The following is a 25,705-nucleotide window of genomic DNA, read 5'->3' on the forward strand; positions in this document are numbered from 1 at the left end:
GATGTATGAGATTATTTCAATATTAGGAGAGACTTTAAACTTCCTGATTTATAAAAGCTTCATCTTTTTAATTTTCTGAACCTAATTATGGCACTATATTTATGGATTAAATAAGAGAAACAAAACAGCTTAAAATTCACACTCTTATAATGTCTTTTTTCCCCAAACATTTTAGTTCTATATTAGTATGTTCAATACTGTAGCATCTTCTTTTAAAATAAAAACTTCTGTTGATGTAGTGGCTATAAGTAACACTATACGCCTGGCTATTAGACTAGAACTAAGACCATATTCAGAATTATCCAGCATTGAATATCCAATATACCAGTATATGCACTGCTGGCCCCAGTGTTATCTCAGAGAGAAGTGCCTTTTTGAGAAATAGGTTTTCATGATAACAAACCCACAATATTTTAGTTTGGAGAATTACGAAAGCTGAAAATACTTTAAATCATGTTGAAGTTTAGAAACAGATAAATGAAGACTAAAATCTAATTTCTGATATCAATAGGAGTTTAAGAGATAAAAATAATTACACAACATCTTTATCAGTCTTAAGGACATGATATATCAATAAATAATGGGATCCATTCTCTCAGTCAGCCTCCAGAGGCCCCTGGAGGTTTCCTACCTAGAAAGCCAAGAAAAGTATACTTCCATCTACTCAAGCAATTTACTCAGCTGTTGCCAAAACTTTATTCTAGTCTGTGTTTGGCAGATAATAAAAGCAGTTCTTTGTGTACACAGAAATTCATTGTATTTCTTAGGCCTCATGCTGCTAGTCAATGGTTATTAGAGGCTCGCAAGCATGTTGTGTATGGGGAGCAAAGGAAGCTGAATACGACGTAAAGTCAAAGTCAGTCCTTCAGGAAAACCGTACAGTTTTATTTTTTAATCACTGCCGACAGTGCTCCCTTTCAGTGCGGTTTACGTTCACTGTATTTTCTTGTTCCATTTCCTGTTGTTAGGTAGCTCTCCTCCGTTTCTTTTTCTCTTTCTTGCATAGTTTTTCTTTCTGATCAGTATCTTAACCTCTTTTTTCCTGTATTTTAAACTCTCTGTAATGATCTTATTCCTGCTTATAGATAACAGTGTTTTCAGATAGTTTTGAATTTTCATGTTTCTAACCATGGCTTTATTTGTAAATTACTTTTAAACTTATTGAGCACAATTGTACCACATCAAACTCCAGAAGAGCTCTCCTTTAGAAGTTAACAGTCTCCTGATGTCTTGGTGACCTGTCTCTGAAAACAATGAATCACCGGAAATACTCAGTTGAGTGCATTAGGTACTAACTCCATGATGTCCTACTTCTCTTTTTACTAATATCTTTGCCCGAACACCGACTTTCCACTCCCTTTTATACCAACCAGTTATAACGCTCATAATGTTTTACACATCCCAAGTCTGAAATACATGGGCTATCATTAGCAATTCTCCTTAAGCCTTAGTCAGTTTTCTAAATGTTCCCATTACTTCTCCAAATAAGTGAGTTTCTGATAAAGACATCATCTTCTCTGCAGCTTTTTCAGGTGGACTCTTTTCTTTCCTCTCCTAACTAAATAGCTCAGGTTTCAGTGGTGAGGTATAGGACTCACACTGTTCTTCATTACCACTTTCAAATCATTCTTCTATCTTCTGCCTTTAAAACTCACAACCCACGTGACCCAGATGTCAAATGGGATGCATCTACCTCCTGATCATTCTCCTCATTTACTAAAATATCTAGTCCTTCTATTATTAATCTTGGTGATATTATCATCATTCCCATGAAAGATTAAAAAACTTTTCTTCTCAGTTCCTTAACCTCTTAGAATTTAATAACATTTCTCCAACTTAGCTCAGCCATTAACTCCCATGGCCACCCCTATTGTCAGTGCTAATATATCAATTCCAGTCCTTCAAGTTCTTGTAAATTCTCTGACTATAGTACTGAGAGGTGAAGCTGGCTGGGCTTCTGGGTCTAGTGGGGACGTGGAGAACTTTTCCGTCTAGTTAAAAGATTGTAAATGCACCAATTGGCACTCTGTGTCTAGCTAAATGTTTGTAAACACACCAATCAGCACTCTGTCAAAATGGACCAATCAGCACTCTGTAAAACAGACCAATCATCACCCTGTAAAATGGACCAATCAGCTCTTGTAAAATGAACCAATCTCCAGGGTGTGGGTGGGGCCAATAAGGGAATAAAAGCTGGTTGCGCCAGCCTGTAGTGGCGATCCACCTGGGTCTCCTTCTGCCATGCGGAGGGTCTGTAGTTTTGGTCTTAGCAATAAATCTTGCTGGTCAGTGATTGGGTCCGTGCTGTTTTTAAGAGTAGTAACACTCACCACGAGGGTCAGCGGTTTCAGGCTGGAAGTCAGTGAGACCAAGAACCCACCGGAAGGAACCAATTCCAGACACAGTACTATTGCCCTTGCAAGTCTTCTTTTTTTTTTTTTGGAGACGGAGTCTCGCTCTGTCCTCTGGGCTCAAGTGCAGTGGTGCAATCTCGACTCCTCACTGCAACTTCTCCCTTCTGGATTTAAGCAATTCTCCTGCCTCGGCGTCTCGAGTAGCTGGGACTACAGGCGCGTGCCAGCACGCCCAGCTAATTTTTTTGTATTTTTAGTAGAGATGGGGTTTCACCATATTGATCAGGCTAGTCTTGAACTGCTGACCTAGTGATCTGCCCGCCTCAGCCTCCCAAAGCACTGGGATTACAGGCATGAGTCACCATGCCCAGCCTGTTTTTCTTTTTAATTTATGTCATGTAAACTGCCTCCCTAGTAGCTCGATTGGGCCATGTGACCAAAATCTGGCCAGTGAAATTCAGTGAAGGGTGGTGGGTAACTCTGAAGAAATGAAGTTTAGTGAAAGTCGACATGAGCTCTCTGCAACCCCATCCCTTGCTTTTGCCTGCCACAGGGATGATTATGATGATGTCTGGGACCCCAACAGCTAATTTTTGTGTTGGGTTTCTGTTTTGTTCTATTTGAGCAGTCTTTCTTTGGTAAATGCCTTTCATCATTTTAATCTTTTTTTTTTTCTCTCCTGTTTCTTTTTCTGTCATTTAACTTATTGGCAGAAGAATTCTTATCCAAGGATTCAGATCCTCTAAATTTAGTTTATTTTTCATATATTTTTTGAAAATATGTTGGTACTGTGGTCGTATTTCCAGGTTTCCTCCACCTTATTCTACAGCCCTCTCATGAAATTTAATGAGTTTTTATTGAAGTAGTAATTCTGTATGTATAGGGCTAACATTTAACATTAAAAGGTTGAAAACTGAAAACATTTTTCTTTTGGAAATTAGAATTGTGCCTGAGTAAACAAATAGAAACTTGTGAATAGTTAATCACCAGCTCTGAGATGGTATTTTGCACATATATGTGATAGGTTTGAATGGATGAACATATGCAGTTTGATATTTGGGCTCATATGTCATCACAGAAAATGCCAATTAAGGGTTAAGCTCTCTGGTCAGGCGCAGTGGCTCATACCTGTAATCTCAGCACTTGGGGAGGCCAAGGCAGGTGGAGTTTGAGGTGAGGAGTTTGAGACCAGCCTGGCCAACATGGTGAAACCCTGTCTATACTAAAAATACAACATTAGCTGGGTATGGTGGCAGGCGCCTGTAATCCCAGCTGCTTGGGAAGTTGAGGCAGGAGAATCACTTGAAATTGGAAGGTGGAGGTTGCAGTGAGCGGAGATGGCACCACTGCACTCCAGCCTGGGTGAAAGAGCGAAACTCCATCTCAAAAAAAAAAAGGGTTAAGTTCTCCCATCTCTTCTCCCATAAATACATGAATATATATTTTAAAGTCATATTGCTATATGCACTATTATGTATTTCTTTAAGAAATAATTTTGAATTTTAGAGCTATCATATCAAATGATGACATAACACATTAATATTTTAACTTTGATATTAGAATTAAAAATATATATACATTGGTTTTAACATAACTTAATGCATTTTTCTAAACAAGAAAAAATAACATTGTATCATTATAGTTCACATGACAATTTTAAAAAATTCAAATTTGAGTATAATATTGTATATTTCTATATATTTTACATTTTTTATACATAATTTATCCAAAGTAGTTCACAAGAGTGTTATGTCATATTTTGTATTTGATTAAATGGAAAGCAGTAGAAGAAATAATACCTTTGCAATTGGTAAAATACTATCTCATATATAGCAATAAATGTTTTCATTACAATCCATTATATTTTGTGTATTTACATAGAAGATATTTCTCATATCTTTATCTCTCATACTTTAATATAGATAAAAATTGAGGTTAAAATCATAAAATGTACTACCAATGAAATAGCATTTTATGTTAAATTGTATTCATTTGCATTTAGTTGGATGTCTTAGATGTAGTTTTTAGTAATATGAAACTGATGAAAAAACTGACATGATATATTCACAGTCTTTGGAAGGCACAAATCTTTACCTTGTGCAAGAAAATAACTGGACCTTTGTTTTGTGGCAGTTATGAGAATATGGTAAGAGCTATGAGCATTTGTAAGAAGCAAAATATGGAACAAATATCTCATTACCACACTTGTAGATTTTATCAATCAAATGTTAAAATCTTAAGTTGATTCCAGGAAGAAAGTACTGCTAAAGAACTATTTACCTATTAGTAGTAGAGATGGACATCTTTATAAAGTCCTAGGTTTGTGCCAAAAACAGTCTTCACTGTGGTAGGAAGGAAGTTAATAGTAAAGATGTTAAAAGCCTCTGATAGAGGTGAGTCTCCACTGTTTCCTTATTTGCATGCTCTGACCAGCACTGCTGGATGCTGAAAGAGGACACCGCAGACTCCCGCCTTTTCTCCAGACTCCCGCCTTCTCTCTGTGCAGCTGTCTTATCTCCATATCTGTTTCATGAACTCTGGCCACCTTAGTAACTCTGACCAACTTTGCCGGCTCAGTTCAGGGAGTCTGCCAGGGTTGGACTAGTTACTCGCTTCCTGTTATGGCGTAGAAACTCTCAAGACTAGAAGCTGGAACAATTGTAGGATTTACTTTGTTGAGTTCCGGTCTTTCAGGGCTCACTGTCCATTGTTGCCTGATGTTTAATGTCTTGAAAACTGTTGTTTCATGTAGTTTTACATTTTTTAGTTAATTCATACAGTAGTAAACATCTTCATCTGAAGTAGAACACTTGTTTGATTATGTCTTATTTTTCTGTCTCTAATAGAATATTTTGGGAGAAAATGGGGGAAATACAATAAAAAAAGGGGAAAAAATAACTCCAGTTATATTTAATGTAGTTGCACCTTTACTCTCCCTATCATTTGATCATAGTACTATCCGGAAAAGGGCTGTAACATATCTTATTTCTTCCATCTCCCTAATCTTTTCACTTTCTTAGTGTTATATTTCATGCATTCATTGATTTATTCAACAAATACATTTTGAATCTCCATTATGTATTTGGCAAGGTGAGAAGGGCCTTTTACCAGAAGATTCCTCTGATAATTTTTACATATTTCCCTCAATGATATTGAGAAGACCGTCTCTGTGTTTAGAACTACATTTGCGATGGAAGGGGGAAATTAAAGTACAAAAACTAGAGGTGTCGCTGTCATATTTGCATTGTAGAAAGACAATTATGGCTGCAATATGAAGTATGTGTTAATAGGTCAAAGATGCTTGGGAAAGAAACCAACAGGAGAACTGTTAAGATGACCCAGTCAAGAAATATTAAAGACCTATATTTGGGCAGTAGTAACAAAAATGAATAGGAAGATACACATGTGAAAATTATTTAACAGATAAAAGTATGGCATGAAATTATAGGATACGGCATGAATATATTAGGGAGAAACAGGTTTCAAGAAGGGCTGCACTCTTTCTATCTTCTTAGTGTTTTAACTATAAGTAGGCCATCAAATATTTAATTAAAATATGAGAGTGATTTTCTAATCTCTCTTACTCTAGTCCATTTTTGTATATGGGGCAATAATCATTATAGCCATTATATGAACGTTTGAAAAGAGAATGTGGGATAATACATCAAAAAATATTGGTATAATGCCTAGCACATAATAAGTGATTCCATATTTTAAATATTGGTACAATTGATTAGGTTTCTTGTTAATTGAATAGCATTATAATTTTTTTTTTAGATATGGCTTTAAGTCACTTTCAAGCTATACTGATGACCTGAATATTTAGGCCCCTCAGTAAGGCATAGTGATTAATATAAATCAAAGTAAAGTTTTCATTTTGGTTAACACATTTCAATTTGTTTGTTTGAATCGGTTCCTCTGAATCAAATTATCTCTACATACTCTGCTCAATTTGGATTTTTAGAACTATAAAGTTGAAGCTAAAATGGACTAAGATGACCCATCAAGATACTCTGCATGTTACTTCTGTAAACTAAAGAATATATTTTTCAGAAGCTATATTTATTTTATTTATTGCAACTATAATGACATTAACAACTCCTAGAGAATCTTAGAATATGGAAGCAAGACTCATTAGCTCCAGTAAAGAATTTAAAAGGCTTTCTTTTCCTAGATACTAGTATTGTGCAATAATCATATACATAGTTACAGTATGACATAATGAGGACCTCAGTGAACACTCACTCTCGCTAAAATAATAAAAATACTAGCAAAACCACCTAAAACCTACCATAGCAGAACTCTAGTAATTAGAGTGATCCTAGAGAAACTATTGAATATAAGTGTGACAGCAGGATCTGTGGTGCTTTAACTTGAGGCTACTCCTATCACTCCTTTTTACCCCAGATCAATGGCACAGTAGCAAAAATACAGCAGTACTGCAGACAATGAGATTTAACCTCTTCTGGAGTTCCCTTCAAAGCATCACTCCTAGAGCACAGGCAATATTTTGTTTGAACTTGCAGATAACTACAAAATCTCTATTCTCAGACTGTGGCGATGTTTTGTGTTTAACTCAGAGAACTCAGCTCTGCTGCACAGTGGTGGATGAGAATAAAACATTGAGCAATAATAGCTGAATATTTCAATAACCCATTTTCAGTAATGGAGGAGGTAACTAGGCAGAAGATCAACAAGGAAATGGAACACTTGAGCAACCCCTAGACTTGACAGACATGTTTAGAATACTACAACCTACAACAGCAAAATACACATTCTTCCTAAGTGTATAAAATCATTCTCCAGGACAGACCATATGCTAGACCAAAAAATAAGCCTTCATAAATTGAAGGGATAAAAATGATACAAAACTTATGACAAGTGATAGCAATCAAGGCAAAGCAATATTGGCATGAGAATAAACATACTGATCAAAAGAATATGATTGAGTATGCAGAAATAAACTCATACTTATGGCCAACTGATATGCAATTGACCATAAATCAATTGAATATAAATTGACCAAGGATGCCAAGACAATTCAATGGAGAAAAAAGTAATATTTTCATACACAGTGATAGGACAAATGAATATCCAAATCCACAAGAACAAATCTAGACTTCTATCTCATCTTACAAAAAAATTAACTCAAAGGTGTATATAGACATAAAGTAATTGTCAAAATTATGAAAGTTACAGAAGAAATCATAGGGGTAAATCTTCATGAGCTCAGGTTAGGCAGGGATCTTTTAAATACCACACCAAAAGCACAATTGGCAATATAAATAAAAAAAGATAATTTGGATTAATCAAAATTAAAAACTTGGCCCATCAAAGGTCATAATCAAGAAAGTGAAAAGTCAAGTGGAAAAATGAGAAAATCTATTTTCCTTTTTTTTTTGAGATAGAGTCTCACTCTGTCGCCCAGGCTGGAGTGCAGTGGCCTGATCTTGGCTCACTGCAAGTTCCATCTCCTGGGTTCACGCCATTCTCCTGCCTCAGCCTCCCGAGTACCTGGGACTACAGGCGCCCGCCACCTCGCCCGGCTAATTTTTTGTGTTTTTAGTAGAGACGGGGTTTCACCGTGTTAGCCAGGATGATCTCAATCTCCTGACCTCATGATCCACCCGCCTCGGCTTCCCAAAGTGCTGGGATTTACAGGCGTGAGCCACCGCGCCCGGTCAGAAAATCTATTTTCAAATCACACGTTTGACCAAGGCCTTGTATCTACAAAACATAAAGTAATTCTATAACTCAACAGTAAAAACAACAAGTAATGAAATGGGCAAAGGATTTAAATAGAAATTGCTAAAAGGAAAAAAGAAAGAAATACAATTGGCCAATAAACATATAAAAAGATGCTGAACATCATTAGTCATTAGGAAAATGCAAATTAAAACCAAAAGGAAATACCATTTCTCATATGATGGAATGCTTAAAATAAAGGAGACAGACAATAAGAAGTGTTGATGAAGATATGGAGATATTGGAAGCCTTATACATACATCACTGGTAGGAAGTTAAAATGGCATAGCCACTTTGAAAAACTTACAGTTCTTCTAAGAAATTAAACATAAATTTACCATATGACCCAGAAATTTCATTCCTCAGTGTATACCCAAAATAAATGAAAACTTAGATACACAAAAAATCTTATTGGTGAATGTACATAGCAGCATTATTCATAGCCAATATATGGGAAAAACGAAAATGTTTAATATCTATTAATAAATATAACGTGTTATATTGTACAATGAAATATTACTTGACAATAAAAGTAATGAAATATTAATCCATGCTACAGTAAAGATGAACCTTGAAATCATCGTGTTAAGTGAAAGAAGCCTGTCACAAAGACTACATAAAGAACCATTTTATTTATGTGAAATACTAGTCTCAGTAAATCCAGAGACAGAAAATAGATAATTGGATCTCTGGAGCTGAGGCTGGAAGTAGGGTCTCGAATGAGAGAGTGCAGGGTGTGAAGCCAGGATGGAATATGGCTGCTAATGTGTATGGGGCTTTTTGGGCACCAGTTAGGTATTCCAAACGTAGATTCTGTTGATGGTTGTACACTCTTTGAAAATGCTAAAAATCATTCCACTGTGTGCTTTAAACTGGTGAATTTTATGATATGTGTAATATCTCAATAAAGCTATAAAATTATGCATTAGGCAACTATTTGAGCATGCTATTTTATTCATTTAGGAAATGGAAAATTAAAATTGATAGTTTCTCCCATGGAGAAAGCACAATAATAATAGTGAAGTAAAAGACAACTGGAAAACCGCTGCAAATTCAAGAGACTACATACAATTTCTTTGAAAATTTTCAATCTCCTTCTGTCCTTAAAACTGCCTTTCAACCTTTTGTACCCAGGACAACATTTAATGCATAATAGTAGGAGTTTCATAAATTCTTTTGATGAATGACTATATTAATTTGTTTTATGGAAAAATATTTGTTTTACATTACACTATCAATTGCAATGTTGAACTTCACATTTTGATGAAATTCCATGCATTCGTTTAATTTTCAATATGCTTATTCTTTCTTTTTAATTTGACTTTATGTTAGCTTAGACTACTTTATCTCACTGTGAGCAATTACTGTTATTGGGCCTTATTTTATTGTTGCTAATAAACATTTATTGAGCATCAAAGTCATACATCTATTATACACATAATATATTATATAATATATGCAATACATTATGTTATATATAATATGTAATATATGTATACATATATAATATATAATGTAATACGTAGTATTTGTATATTTTTATTATATATTATATATTATTTTAAAGTCAGTCTTTTTGTTGTATCAGTATATTGTTGTGATTTACAAATAATGGTCTCACGCATTTATTACTTTGGAGTATGTGGAGAATAAAATTTTTCACATAAATATATGCCTTTTTATATGCATTATTCCTTAGGAACTTTGTTTTTGGCTAAATATTTAAAAACATTTCCAAAACTTTTTCAATTGCTTAATACTTTTTGCTATGTGGAACAGAATGACGATGATGCTCAGAACATAGGGTTAAAGTGATATGCTTCCTGCTTTAAGTGATCACCTAAACTCTGGGCTTTGTTGTCTGTATAAATTCCTTTACTTTCAGTCAACTCCAAAAGATGAGAGTTCCAGGTTAAAGCTGCAGTGTTCTCTCTCTTTCCAGCCTGAATGATTCCAGGTGAGGCTTCTGATTTACTGCCCCTTCTAACCAAGCTACTTAAATCAATAAAGGTAATTTTATGAACAATTCTAAAACCTTACATAGCTGACAAGCAGTTCTGTCATTCTCTCTTCAGGTTCTGTGTGTAAGCTGTAGGACACTCAATATCTTACCAGGCAATTTCCTTGTATTTCTGGTTCTGTAACTGTGCTCTAAGTACCAAGTTTGAAGAAAATGTTATTTTATGTAAAGTAAAGGGCACTATTTTATGTTTTCAGATTAACAAAAAAAAAGTACTTCCCAGATGGGATTTAAAATATAGCAAAACATTGCAGTGATTTCTAAGGTAGAAAGTTACGGTAGTTTTGGGTGTTTTTTTCCCCCACTAATGTCTAAATACTTGTGAGAATTAATACATATTTTCAAGAAATGTTAATGAATAGAATGTAGGAATGTAAAATAATAAGAATCATATATACAAATTACACATTCAGATAAAACAGATACAGAATAATAAACAGGTTATCTTTTCAAAAACTCTGTTATTACTGATAATAAACCAATTTAAGAAAATTTCTTCTAAATATATGATAATTGATTTATAAATCTGACTACTAATTTTTCTTTAAGTTTTTTTTAGGTGATTTACTTTACCATTCAATCAAACATAATAAAGTAATCTTGGTAAATTTGGCTCAAGAAAATTCAACTAGCGGCATTTGTATTTATGAGAATTTTCAAATTTCTGTAATTAATGTGTTTTTCCTTTTTTAGGTGTAAAGTTCTTTTTGATTAATTTCTGAATTAAAATGATTTCCTCGAACAAAGTGAGTATTCCAATGAATACACATGTACATTTTTATCATCTGATATGTTTTATTTTGTGACTGAAACATTTTTTGCTTAAGCAGAAATACCTTCCCCTCTTAAATGGGGAAAAGTAAAAATTCCTAAGAATAAGGTATTTTATTTCTTACTAGTGGAATGGTTAATAATCAAAATATAGTTTTATAATCTAATTTACTGTTAATCCTATGTTCAGGAAGAAGGACCACTTTAGTTGATGCTAGAATTAGGAAGAAAACTAAAAATTAGACAAATATTTTCATTGTAATTGGGGAAGCATGTTGAACACGGACTATGTACCCTACAGGAAGCTGTAACTTTCATTTATTGGTACACAGAGACTGATTCCAGGACTTGAGAAAAAAACTGCATTAGTCCCTACAATTTTTTTGCAAATTAATAATAATATTGATATTAAAGACAGTCTCTCCATAGTTTATATTATTTTATATATCTGTTCCTATGATGTTAAATTCATTCAACTTGAAGAAATATTAATACTCTTTCTTCTGTATCTATGGCAAAACTAACTTGATTCTAAATTCATTTAGATGGGCATATATAAAAGTATTTTAAGAGATTGCTGTTTTTTGAAAAGACTTGTCTTTGTGTTCTTACCCTTCTAAATCTTCCTGAAATTTAAGTCAATGTTTTATTTTTTCTTTTTATTATTTTTTTATAATGTTGCCTTGTTATCAGTGAAGATGAATAATTGTCAAATCTTTTTCTAGAAATGGATTTCTAAGCCTGAGAAAGGCCTTGGCAGATTATCAGTCCTTTCCATTTATGGCAATGGTATTGGATAACATTGAAGGTCAATCAGGAAATCCATGAAGAGTCTAGAACCAAAGGAGCAGCCTTTGGAAGGGCCTTGAGAACATTATTGGGTCACTTGAGAGGCTTTTTCTTTTCAGTCTAAAGAATTTTTTAAATTCATTTTATGATTTCGCCTACAACTAATTCATAGAACCACTGGACAGATAAGCAAACAATAGTCAATTTAGTCAAACTTCTTAAGTTGTGACAGAAAGCTTCACCCCTTACAAGTTGGTTATCTTCTCCATTAAAGCCTAATGGGGAGTATTATTTAATATAATCTAATAACCCCTCCCATAATACTTTCCTAATATTTTAGTTCATATATTTAAAGTTTATTAAAGAAGTCAATATAAAATAAATTAGCAATAAATGACTGAATTGTGTTTGTACTTGTTACAGGTTGGCATTGGTGAGAGAGGAGACATAGTATTATTTTTGAGCAACATCTCCTTTTTCACATAAAGAAAATAAGGTGATTTAATTGTCTTATCACTAATAAAAGTATTAACTACAGTCACTTGAGTGAAATTTGTAGAATTAAAGAGAAGAAACATAAATGCATTCTTAATAAATGGGCACACTTTATACCTTGTGTCTATATTAAATTAGCAGATAATATGTGGTCAGCAACAAAAAATACCAGTTTTATGAATTGTCCTTATGCTAAAACGTATGTATTAAATCTGGCTGGGTGCAGTAGCTCACACCTGTAATCCCAGCACTTTGGGAGGTGGGTGGATCACTTGAGGTTAGGAGTTTGAGACCAGCCTGGCCAGCATGGTGAAACCCCATCTCTACTAAAAATACAAAAATTAGCCATGTGTGGTGGATTATGCCTGTAATCCCAGCTACTCAGGAGGCTGAGGCAGGAGAATCACTTGAACCTGGGAGGCAGAGGTTGCAGTGAGCCAAGATCATGGCACTGTACTCCAGTCTGGATGACAGAACAAGAGTCCATCTCAAAATAAATAAATAAATAAAATAAAATAAAAAATAACAAAACATATGTATTAAATCTGATTACTGAACACATTGTTTTGGTTAGGAATTTATTTCAGTGCTATATATAATGTAATGTTTTTCAATAAATTTTCATTTAGAATTCATCCTTTTCTTCATAATTGCTGTCATCATTTGTCACATTATACACAGGTAAGCTGATTTATACGCAGGTATTAAAACTGCAGCATTTAGACTCCAGATCTTTCCAGAAGTTAGCAAATATAAACCATAAGGGGAACATATCCACCATATAGATTTTGTTAAAATAAAACAATAAAAATCATGCCAAAGTTCATTGCATTATTTTCATTAAAATCATACTAGTTCAAATTTTGAATGCCTGCTGCTGGAAGTCTATAAAAGAAATCATAGGTTACATCAATAAATAATGACACTTTGCCACAAATGATGAATAGTTTTAACTCTCTTGTTCTTTAATTTATATGTCTTTTAGGCCTATTCTCTCTCTCTGTCTCTCTCTCTCTCTCTCTCTCACACACACACACACGCACACAGACATACACATACACAAACACACATATATATGATTTACAATATTCCTAAGTGCCCTGCTTGTAAGGTTTCTGTCCATGCCATGAGACTTATATCCTAGACGAAACCAGTCTGAACTGTGAAAATCCTCATTTCCACTGGGAATTTTATTTTTAGATTTTCACTCTCCATCCATCTGCCTTTGAGCAATTTTCTGTGCTTCAAGCATGAGCAAGCAATATTAATCCAATTTCTAGTTTCTGTGAGGCACATTATGTTAGATCATATGCACTTCAGTGCTTCTTCTTAGAAACTTTGTGTTTACTTAACTGTTTCACTATCAGCCTTTATCCAAAGAGTAGCAAAGAAATACACCAAACCAGGTTAATTTTATTTTCTATCTTAGGAAACAGCCCAATGATTCAAGAACAATGGAATCATATGATATGATGAAATACTATCTGACACAGAGCAAAATTACACCTTGATATTTGAGTGGATATCAATAAACTATAAAAGAATAGCTTATTGCTCTAATGCTCAGATACTTAAATTATGTTTGAGGGAGTAAATGAAAACTTCTTCAATTTTAATAAAATAATATAATTTTGTATGAAATCATTATAATTTGTTTACATTTACTTTTATCCCTTCCAAATTATCAATATGTCTACTCAGTGGGTGAAATTATTCTAGAACTAGGGTAATGTGAATTTGAAACCTGTAATAACTTTTAAAAGCCAAATGTAAATATTGTAGAATTTATTCTTTGTTATTTTCCAAATATATCCACTGCCCCTCCTCACCACAAAAAGACACATTATGTCTGCATGATGCAAACCTTTAAATAACTATTGATAATTTGATTAAACATTAGATTGTATTAAAAATAAATCTGAATGAATGAGCATTTTAATATTCTTTAAATTTCCTGGGTCATTCCAAAGATATTAACCAAGTTAGTTGTTTTATCTAAAAGAAGTACAATTTAAACATATCAATCTATCAACATCTTTTTAGTAGTGCCACAAATAAACAGCTGGTCCTGAAAATTTCATGTAAGCGAGAACTTAGAACATATGTTCTTCAACTTAGAGAAGATTTAATTCAATTTTACACATATTTATGTAAGGACTAAGTAATAGGTACAAGCTATGGTAGTTACTGCCCTCCACAGAAAAATCACTGCATGGTAATAAAAGGAAATAAAAAGAAAATAAAGGCTCATAAAGAAAGATGAAATAAAATATATTCAAATCTGCTTTAGGTTTAGAAACTATTTGCTTCACCTTCCCAAGCACATTATTTTGCTCTGCCACAGAAGAATAAATGTTTAATAGATCCTTGCAATGTAAAATAATTAATGCCAGAGCTGAGCTCAGATGCTGATCTTTTTCCTTAAATTTCAGGACTATTCTCAATGCATCCCTACTGTTCAATAGAAATATTAGGATATTACCTAGGAGGTAGCACTTTGATCTATTATCAGCTATTCTCACACATTTGAACCCTATGGTGAATTAAAATGACAGACAAAATTGAAATGTGTTACAAAGAAAACTTATTTTAAATGGGTGGAAGGAGAAAGGAAGAAATCAGAGGAACAAATGTAACAAAGTGTCCTTGAGCACCAAGGACAGAGTGTGGACTGGAGATGCTAAACCCAGAGCATAAACACAAACAAATTTACAAGCCTTAGGAATAAAAGATAAAAAATAAGACTACCAAAACCAGGAACACAATCTGGGTTGATTACTGTCCCAAAAGGAAACAAAAGATTTCTCAAAAGCTTCAGGCAGAGTTAGGGAAACAAAAAAGGTACAGCAAGTGAGGCATCCAGATACTAGCAATGTCAGAGACATTTCTACCCACAGATTGAAGAAAAAAAGGATAGGTAACATTTTTACAGTTCCTCAATGGGAACTCGAACTACGGGCGAAAGGGCTACCCAAGTAGTTGTGGAGAAAAGCAGCTGCAGACAAAAAGAAAGAAAGAAAGAAAGAAAAAAAAGCGTCCTCAAAGCAAAGGAGAATGGGGGATCTTCACTCTTGCCCTCCAGTCTCTTGTTGTTGCTTTCCCTGTGTTAAACCTAATCATAAACCATCCAGTATCGGCTCCCTAGGGGCAATAACGAAATGGGGTGACACCTGAGGTGATGAGAGCAAAAATGGATAGGGCGAGCAAGTAAAAAAAATAACCACGTAATTCATCTATGCTCAAATTTTCAAGGTTCACCATGAAGAAAAAGACCAGTTTTTCTATTATGGTTAAATTTTAACTTTTTTTTAAAAAAATTTATGGGTACGTAAGAGTTGTAGAGGCCGGTCACAGTGGATCATGCCTGTAATCCCAGCACTTTGGGAGGCCGAGGCGAGCAGATCACCTGAGGTCAGGAGTTTGAGACCAGCCTGGGCAACATGGTGAAACCCTGTCTCTACTAAAAAATCAAAAATTAGCCAGGCGTGGTGGCACACACCTATAGTCCCAGGTACTTGGGAGACTGAGGCAGGAGAGTCACTTGAACCCAGGAGGCGGAAGTTGCAGTGAGCCGAGATCATGCCACTGCATTCCAGACTGGGTAACAGAGTGAGACTGTCAAAAAAAAAAAAAAAAAAAAAAAAAAAAAGTTGTATATGTTTATGGAATGTATGTGATGTTTTGACAAAAGCATACAATGGGTAATGATCAAATGAGGGTACTTGGGATAGCCATCATCTCAAATGTTTACCCTGACTTTGTGTCGGGAACATTCCGCATTCCATATTCACTCCTCTAGTTATTTTGAAATACCCAATAAGGTCGGGCGAAGTGGCTCACGCCTATAATCCCAGCACTTTGGGAGGCTGAGGCTTACGGATCACAAGGTCAAGAAATTGAGACCATCCTGGCCAACATGGTGCTACCCCGTCTCTACTAAAAATACCAAAATTAGCTGGGCGTGATGGCGCACGCCCGTAGTCCCAGCTACTCGGGAGTCTGAGGCAGGAGAGTCGCTTGAACCCGGGAGGTGGAGATTGCAGAGAGCCGAGATCGTGTCCCTATACTCCACGCACTGCAGCCTAGTGACAGACTGAGACTCCATCAATAAAGAGAGAGAGAGAGAGAGAGAGAGAGAGAGAAAGGAAAGAATGAAAGAAACAATATATTGTTAACTGTTGTCACATTTAGCTACCAAAGTTGTCACATTTAGCTACCAAACACTAGATCTTATTCCTTCTAACTGTATTTTTATACCCATCAATCATCCCCCCTTTAATTTCTCCTCCTCAGTACCCTTTAGAGCCTCTAGTAATCATCATTCTACTTTTTAACTTCCATGAGATCAAATTTGTAATGCCAGTATCTGAAGGAGAACATGCAATGTTTGTCTTTCTGTGTTTGGCTTATTTCCCTTAACATAATGTAACATCCTCCAATTCCACTGAGGCTGTGGCAAATGACAGGAATTCATTCTTTTCATGGCTGAATAATATTCCACTGTGTATATATACCACATTTTCTTTATCTATTCATCCATTAATGGACACTTAGGTTGATTTCATATCTTGGCTACCATGAGTAGAGCTGCAATAAACACGGGAGTGCAAATATCTCTTTGATGCATTAATTTCATTTCTTTTGAATATATTTGCAGCAATGGCATTGCTGGATCATATGGTAGTTCTATTTTTAATTTTCTTAGGAACCTTCATACTGTTTTCCACAGTGGCTGAACAAATTTACATTCCCACCAACAGTGTATGAGCATTCCCCCTTTCTCCATATACTTGCTGCCATCCAGTTTTGTTTGTTTTTGATAAAAGCCATTTTATCTCGAGTGAGATGATATTTCATTATTTTTGACTTGCATTTCTCTGATGATTAGTGAAGTTGAGCATTTTTTCATATACCTGTTGGCCATTCATATCTTTTGAAAAATGTCTATTCAAATATGTTGCCCATTTTTAAATTAGATTCTTTTTTATTTTGTTATTGAGTTTTTGAGTTCCTTATATATTCTGGCTATTCATCTCATACCAGTTAAATAGCTTGCAAATGTTTTCTCCCATCCTGTTTCTGGGTAGTTTCCTTTGCTGTACAGAAGCTTCTTAGCTAGATGTGATCCCATTTGCCCATTTTTGCCTTGGTTGCCTATGCTTTCCAAGTCTTACTCAAAAAGTCTTTGCCCAGACCAAGGTCCTGTAGCATTTCCCCAATGATTCCCTCTAGTAGTTTTGTTTCATCAGGTCTTAGATTTAACTCTTTAATAATTTTGAATTGATTCTGTATATGAGGAGCAATGGTAGTCTAGTTTGATTCTTGTGCCTGTGAATATCCAGTTTTCCCAGCACCACTTTTGAAGATACTGGCTTTTCCCCAGTGGATGTTCTTGACACCTTTGTTGAAAATGAGTCGACTGTAAATGTGTAGATTTATTTATTTGTCCTCTATCCTGTTCCATTGGTCTATGTGTCTGTTTTAATACCACTGCCATGCTATTTTGGTTACTATAGCACAGTATAATTCGAAGTCCGGTAATGTGATTCTTCCAGTTTTGTTCTTTTTGCTCAGGATGACTTTGGCAATTCTGGGTCTTCTGTGGTTCCATGTAAATTTTAGGATTTTTTTTTTCTATATATGTGAAGAACATCATTAATACTTTGATAGGTATCACATTGAATCTCTGCTTTTGGTAACACGGACATTTTACCAATAAGATTTTTCCAATCTGTGAAATATCTTTATCTGTTAAATATCTTTTAAATATCTTTCTATGTTCTCTGTCCTCTTCAATTTTGTATGTCAATATTTTATAGTTTTCCTTGCTTCTTTCCTTGTCATTATGTTATATGTGATTTTGATAAAGGTGCTTTCTTGTGTGGATACTTGTTCAATTTGTTATTTCTGTGGGGTGGACAATCACTAGAGGGTTACATTTGGCCATCTTGCTCCACCTCCTCGTGGTAACATTTTTATAAACTCATTTAATTGAACTATAAGTGGTGTAGAAAGCTATTTCTAATTTTGCAAATTACCAGCTCCCCATGCCAGCTAATGCCTGTGCTTTGGAAGACAGAGCCACAATGTCAGTGGCATTGTTACTTTAAAACAAAATATACAGTAATTTGGGGAATTCGCATTACTTCATTTTTTTCAACTTAATAGGTATTGAATTTCATCTTTTAGTTATTTTATTTAATATATCCATCTGTAGGCCAGAATTAACTTCATAGCAAATAAATTTTATTTTATAAAACATTTGCTTATAAATAGAAATTTTAAAGAAACTACATATTATTTTTGATTTTGGTACAATTTATTTTGAAAAGTATGACCCAGTGCCCAAAACGGGAAGACTATATAAACTCAGGAGTATTACATTTTCTTGGTTTTATGGTGGTAATATGTCAAAACATTTGTGTATATTTTTTTCCTGAAGCTCACAAAGATCACTAGATACAAAAATGGCAAAACCAGTCTGGGAAAGCCAAAAACAAAAAAAGGAAATGGAGAGCTGTCTCCTGTCCAACTTCTGTTCTATTAGTCATAATTTTTCCTATAGTATTATCCATTAGGATTCTTTTAATTTGAACTAATGCTTCCTGAGTCCGCTCTTACCATGACGTTTGTCATTAATAATGCACTCATCAAAAAACTTATATCTTTCCCATGTTTTAAAATTAAATTAGTGATAGTGGAAATAGTTCTATTTGAGAGGAGCATGTATGTGAGCTCAAATCCTGTTCAGCCTTCTCTTCCATCTCTCTGTAAATAAACATGTCCATACACTCATATTCTCTTGCTTTCTCATTTTGGACTTGTGATAGCAATACCTGCTAGTGATCAGTTTCCCTTTCCTTCTGAGGTTAAAGTAGATATTACTGATGCATGGGGAGTCTTTCTTATTGAATGGAGATGCAACTGAAGAGTATTTTTAATCATTCATCTGCAGCCCGAATAAATTGATAGGTGTTTGCAAGAAAGTTGAGACCTATTGCTCTTCCCTTAGCTAGTTACTCATCATGGAATTTTGGGCTGAATCTTCAGATATAAATTGGAATTAAAATGCTTATTTTTAAAGAATTTGTTTATATTTTATAAGATGATGTATGAAAAATATCTGATATTTTAAAGGCACTTAGTAAATGTTAGCTTAGTTCCTACTTTCTCCTTCTACCATAAATATCAAGATATTGACACTATTTCATTGTGTGCACACCATGTTGCTAATTTTTGTATGTTTTATATTAATATGCTCCAATTCATCTACTTTTATATGTATTTTATTTAAATAAATTTATCAAAGTTAATATAACATTTCATGTATGACTAATTTACCATACATATGTCTATGTTTAGTTCAACAACTCAATTCTAAAAATATTTTTTGAGCACTTACTAATTATTGTTGCCTCTATGGGAGGTACAATGATGTTCAAAGAGAACTTAGGTAGAATGATTGTGCTTCAAGAGTTCGAAAATTGATGAAGAAACAGATATATACATTAAACATATTTGAAATCTTTGTTGATATTTGCATTGTTTTTAGATGTATTTTAGAAAAATTATCTTCCTTTACAGCAAATCTATTAAGGTTGCTCCCATCTAAGATTAGGTGTCACTAGTCTAGTCATATGCAAGCTAGAATAAAACCATGTAGACATTACAAGAACACTCAGGAGTGGCCTATTTTTGCAGTTTCTTCATGCAATCCAGGAGCGGTCCTGGGAACTTTAAATCTGGATCCTGTAGTTGTTACCCAAAGGTCAGATGGGGTCACAAACATTTTGTTTCTCCAACTTTCCAATTGTTATCTGTTATATCTGTCTGTCTCTGTTTCTCTCTCAAATGCATTTATTCATATGCATAGATCTTTCAAAATAGTACCAAGCCTAAATAAGAAAAACAAACACGTTTTTAACTGCCTTATAACTCACAAGTTCACATTAAGTGCAGTAGAGTTAGCATAGTCTCATTGTTATGCAGCGCCATGATAATTCCTCTCCTTCAGCTCCCCACCCTCCTTTTAAAACATGCTATTTCAGGTCTACCTGGAATAATAAATGGCTAATGCTAAACTGTATATCTTTTACAGCCTGCTACCCCTTAGCTACACTAAGACCAGGTGGAAGCCTTGAAATTACTTCTTATAAGTACTTGATTACATTTTCAGCCAAGGGTCATTCTTCTCCCCAGTCTCTCTATAGGAAAGAGACATTCATTTTCTTCTTCCAGTTATAAGAGCTTTTCAAGAAGGAACAAGTGATCTGTGATTTTGATTACTGTAGAGAAAACTAGTCAAATAAGGACTTAGAAGACACCATTGCATTTGTTAATTAGTAGGTCGTTGCTGAATTGAGCTCTCAAAGGCTGTAGTTTCAGCAAATTTGTAGGAGGAAAAATAACAAGAGTAAGTTGAGACTGGAAGAAAAAGCACTGTAGGTAATAGTACTATTTTGATCATTTTGTCAGTGAAAAAATAGAAAGATTAAGAATTGAGATTGGGGAAACACTGGTTTAAAGGGCTATATTTCAAGCTATCAAAATGAGAATGTTTACTATCCCTGACTAATAAGCCATTGCTAGAGAAAACAAACACAAAAAATACCCAAGAACCTGAATTTGTAGAAAATTATTTTCAAGAGGCAATTTGTGTAGAAGCCAACTTCTTGTCTGGGATGGTTAGATCACTAGTTTTTTTGTTTGTTTGTTTTTTTAATTGTTGGAGACGGTGTACAAAGTATTTGTATGTTGGTCTGATTTGTGGGATGATCTTGTTCATGTGTCCAAACCATCAATGAACTACTACAGCTTGTTGGAATGTTCACCATACCTTTATCACTTCACTCTTAGGCTTGGAGGAAGGACTTCTTAAGCATCTGTGAGTGTATGGGGGCAGCCATGGCTTTAGAGGTGATAAGAACATGACCGCTTCCATAGTTCTGGCAATGTTCTAAAGGCTAATACCTGAGTTTGTTAAAAGAACACTACACGTTTCATATAATGGAGACTCCCATGGTTCACCTCATCTCCACACTAGCTGCATTCCACACACTAAGGATTCCCCATGGAAAAGGCATGAAAGAAAACTGGCAACTCAAGGGAACTTTCTTTTCTTATATCAACGATGGTAACAATGAATCAGGCAGCAAACCTCCTCTCTCATCTCTTTTATGGTTTTCTTCTAAGCTTAACTCTAAAAGCCTCATTCATCAATGAGGCCAACTGAACCAATCACTCTTGCTTCTAAGCATTGCATAGTGAGAGTGAGGGCTGGTTGAGGCAACACACTGACCATCAGTGAATGTGGGCTTCAGGGTCAGCTCACCTCAGTTAGAATCTTGCTCTGTTTCTTGCTAGGAGGGTACTTTCAAATCACATAACCTACGGAATCCTAAGTCTTCTCATCTGTAACATGGAGGGAATGGTAATATCTTTACCCTAGAGTTCCTGTGAAAAGTAAATGAGATAATTTCAGTGATTTACTTAGCATAGTCAATGGCACAGAGTAAACAATCAATTAAAAACTGTCAATATTGTCTATCCTCTTATTTTTTTCTACCATCTTTATTAAAAATAAATTTATATACATTTTCCCAGTGTTCAGCAAAGCATAGCTTCTGTTTGATCACTGACTAATCATGAGTTCCTGGCTCAGATCACATGAAAAGCAAGCCCTGAAATCTCTGGGGAAATCTACAGAAAAGCAAGGCTGGCCAGGATTATTAATAACCAGATGAACAATAGAAAAACATATATATTTTGTGTGTCTATTATGTGTCTGTTTGTACTTTTGTTAGTTACTTTTCTAGAAATGGAAATTGCAAGAGTAACAATGAGAAGATATCAGCAGTATTATATGCTAACAGATGAGGTGCCTTTGTCTATGTTTGCTTTCAAAACAAGACTATATGGAAAGAAAATCATTTCCTAGTATAGTCTATAAAATATTGTTACCTGGAATTTCTTCCTAAGGAGAAGTTACATCATCAAATATAACTGAATAAAAATTTTGCTCTTTGTTCTTTTAGAAATTTAGAAAGCACATTATATTAAATACTCTCATAACTTTTTAAAATAGGAATTACTTGATTTTATCTAAAATTTACCCTAAAATGCTGAACTCTCATAGTACTAATGTTTTGTACAACTCACTCTGTAAAATTTTGGAATAGTTTGAATTCACATTTCTTATTCCATCTCTGGCTAAACACTGATAAATTTCTCTTATAAATACAGAATACCTACGCTCCTGCTGAAAATTTGCATGACTGGAGTAGAAACTGACTGCAATAGTAAAGATAGTGGCGAAAAAGACACACAGAATGAGATCTGATGAACTGTGCTTTGTACAGGTCAGTGGTTGGAACTATGGGGAAAGAGAACCTGTTGCAAAACTCTTATTTTTAAAAAATAAAATATAAATATACTCTGCATTCTGCCTCAGAAAGTCTTTCATATTCTGCAAAATATGATTATGCTGTACAATATTTCTACAGTCTTCCTCTAAGAGAAGAGGTTTAGGAGGAGCTGAAGTCATATGCTAGCCCTTACAGCTCAGACTCCATCAGCGATGTCTGATGGACCATCAGCAATGTCTCCATGCTGTGCTATTACACTGCAATTTGACACTGCATTGTTGGAAAAGAAAAACAAATTATAAGACTGTGCTTTTTAGAAAGCTGTATTTCTAGATAAAATCTCCTTTCATGTCTTTTATTCTATAGTGATTGAAACATTTACAATATCAATTTTAAGCAAAAAGCTGTTGGTCATGATTTAGCACCAATTACAATCATGAATGCCCTATATGTGTTTCTTTCATCGTTATGGTTTTTGAGATAGAAAATGCTTTGAAACCTCAAGAAATTTAGTTGAACTTTTATTTTTCCACTAGTATATCTTATTATAAAGGGCTGTTTTACTCTTCAAAACGTGAATGTAGACTGTTCTCTTTTATAAAATAAGAGGAATTGATTGTTTCTGCTCCTATATTATTTATTCTTTTGATTTATTTGTTGTTACTCAAGTGAGTTTCAAAGATAAGAAATGTAAGTTTTGTATCTTCTGAAACCTTATAGATGAGTAAAGGAAACAAACTTTTAATCAAAATAATTCCCGGAAGCTGGTGAAGTACCACAGTAAATGAATGTGCCAAGTGTCATGTATTGTGGTACCATGAAGGTTGAAGTAAGCTATTCTCCTTCGTGTGGAAAGAAGCATAGAGTGAAGTAGACTAGGTTTGACCTAAGTTCAATCTTCACAGAAAAAATTACTAAAATGGGGCTTAGCAGGTGAATAGAACTCAAGTATTATAGGATATAAAGGCAGAGAATCACAGAATCATGTGAACTGCACAGAAGTTTCACAGTTTTCACAATGTAAACACTTGGAGCTACGCTAGGAAAAATCTTGTTTATAAAATGGAAAAATTAACTATATCTATATGCAATTAAGATGCCAGGTGGATAGTTCCAAGCTGACACATAGGTTGAAATTCTGGGAGTTCAGATAGTTTATTGCATCATTAACTCATCTGGAACACATAAATATTAGCTGATCTGGGATACTGAATAAACAACTGTTTTAATGAAAACAAGATATAATTTTTATAATGCTGTGTTTGAGGTGCTTGTGTGCATGAAGATGGACTATCTACTGGAGGAATTAGACATTTATTTAATTCTTAAGAAAGAGACATGGGCTATGGTGAAAAATTTGGAAGATATTATCTAATTTTTAACAAAAAATATTGTAACTATTTTAAGGTAGGCACTTTTATAGGTTCTAGGAAAATATCTTGTGAACAAGGTGACAGATGTCTTATATCCTTGGAGTTGCCAATCCATTGAATGAAAGGAAAAAAAGGTTTCCACGTGCGTAGTAGATCACATTTTTCCAGATTATCCAATTTTAATGTTTCCTTCTATTTGACCACTAATATTTTTACCTTCTATTTTACCACTCAGTCAACTTATAGATATCTGATGGCAATGCAAAATAATTATTGCTAATAGATACACAAAATTCTGCCCATTGGAAATTCAATTGACTTCCTTCCACCCTCATGTAAAAATTCTTCATTGCCTCTATTTACAGAGTCGTTCGAATTCCTGAATTGTAAATGTGTCTATTCTTTGAATTCTCCATCTCATTGGTTAAAACATCATCTCAATAATTAGGTAAATGAAATATTTAATATATTTTTTATTTTATATGTGTACAAATCCTTCCATAGAAAATAATCCTAATGTAGAGACTATAGAAATTCAACATGCATTTACAATACAATGAATGCTTTGAAAGGAACTACAAGTCTAATTGGAAAGTCTACCACAGGTACATTAGGCCATTTCCTCCCAATGAGGCAATACAAAGACTAGGGCCAGAAGGTTTGGTAGCAATTAGACAGCTGAATAAATGGAAGTTTGAAACAGAAGAAACAAAGTTCAAGGACCTGGATGCAAATAAAGGAGTTGCTGAATTTAAAGATAGGGTTCTATTATATTTGGATAAAATAAAGAGGGAGAGCTTAAAATACAAAAAGGCAGTCAGGGCTAAAATCAGAAGCTCTTCCAAGAGTATCTACTTTCTCTCAAGGACAACTAAATGATTGTATTAGTCTGTTCTTGTACTGCTATAAAGAAATACCTGAGACTGGATCATTTATAAAGAAAAGAGGCTTAATTGACTCACAGTTCCACAGAATGTACAAGAATAATAATGCTGGCATCTGCTCGGCTCAGGCGGAAGCCTCAGGAAACTAACAATCGTGGTAGAAGGGGAAGGGGAAAGGGAAACATACACATCACATGGCCAGAATAGGAGCAAGAGAGAAGAGAGGAAGTGATACACATTTTTAAACAATGAGATATCATGAGATTTAACTCACTATCATGAGAACAGCACCAAATGCATGGTGCTAAACCATTCATGAGGAACTGCTCCCATTATCCAATCACCTCCCACCAGACCCCATCTCCAACACTGGGGATTACAATTTGACATGAGATTTGGTAGGGACACAGATCCAAATCATATCATTTCACACCTGGCTCTTCTCAAATCTCATGTTCTACTCACATTTCAAAACTAATCATGCTTTCCCAGCAGATCTCCAAAGTCTTAACTGATTCCACCATTAACTCAAAAGTCCACAGTCCAAAGTGTCCTCTGAAACAAGGCTAGTCCCTTTCTCCTATGAGCCTATAAAATAAAAAAACAAGTTGGTTACTTCCAACATACATTTAAAGTACAAACATTGGGTAAATATTCCCAGTCCAAAAAGGAGAAATCAGCCAAAACAAAGGGGCTATTGGCCCCATGCAAGTCCAAAACCCAGCAGGGCAGTCATTAAATCTTAAAGCTCAAAAATAATCTCCTTGATTTCATGTCTCACATCCAGGGCACACTGATGCAAGTGGTGGGCTCCCAAGACATTGGGCAGCTCTGTCGCTTTGCAGAGTTTACCCCGTTACTGCTCTCATGGGCTGATATTGAGTGTCTCTGGTTTTTCTATGCACATGAT

At 34.6% G+C, this 25,705-nt stretch overlaps 1 long non-coding RNA gene across 1 annotated transcript in view; it reads right to left on the bottom strand.

Annotated features, from left to right (window-relative positions):
- The window catches only part of LOC126940297 (uncharacterized), a 33,118-nt gene extending 7,621 nt beyond the window's left edge, over positions 1-25,497 (bottom strand). The window contains exons 1-2 of the long non-coding RNA XR_007720699.1: positions 25,261-25,497; positions 21,506-21,627 (exon numbers count right to left, since the gene is read on the bottom strand). This is a non-coding gene — a long non-coding RNA (uncharacterized LOC126940297). The remainder of the gene's footprint in view (positions 1-21,505; positions 21,628-25,260) is intronic.
- Between the last annotated feature and the right edge of the window lie 208 nt (positions 25,498-25,705).

The sequence above is a fragment of the Macaca thibetana genome, chromosome 17 (assembly GCF_024542745.1).
Source record: "Macaca thibetana thibetana isolate TM-01 chromosome 17, ASM2454274v1, whole genome shotgun sequence".
NCBI lineage: Eukaryota > Metazoa > Chordata > Mammalia > Primates > Cercopithecidae > Macaca > Macaca thibetana.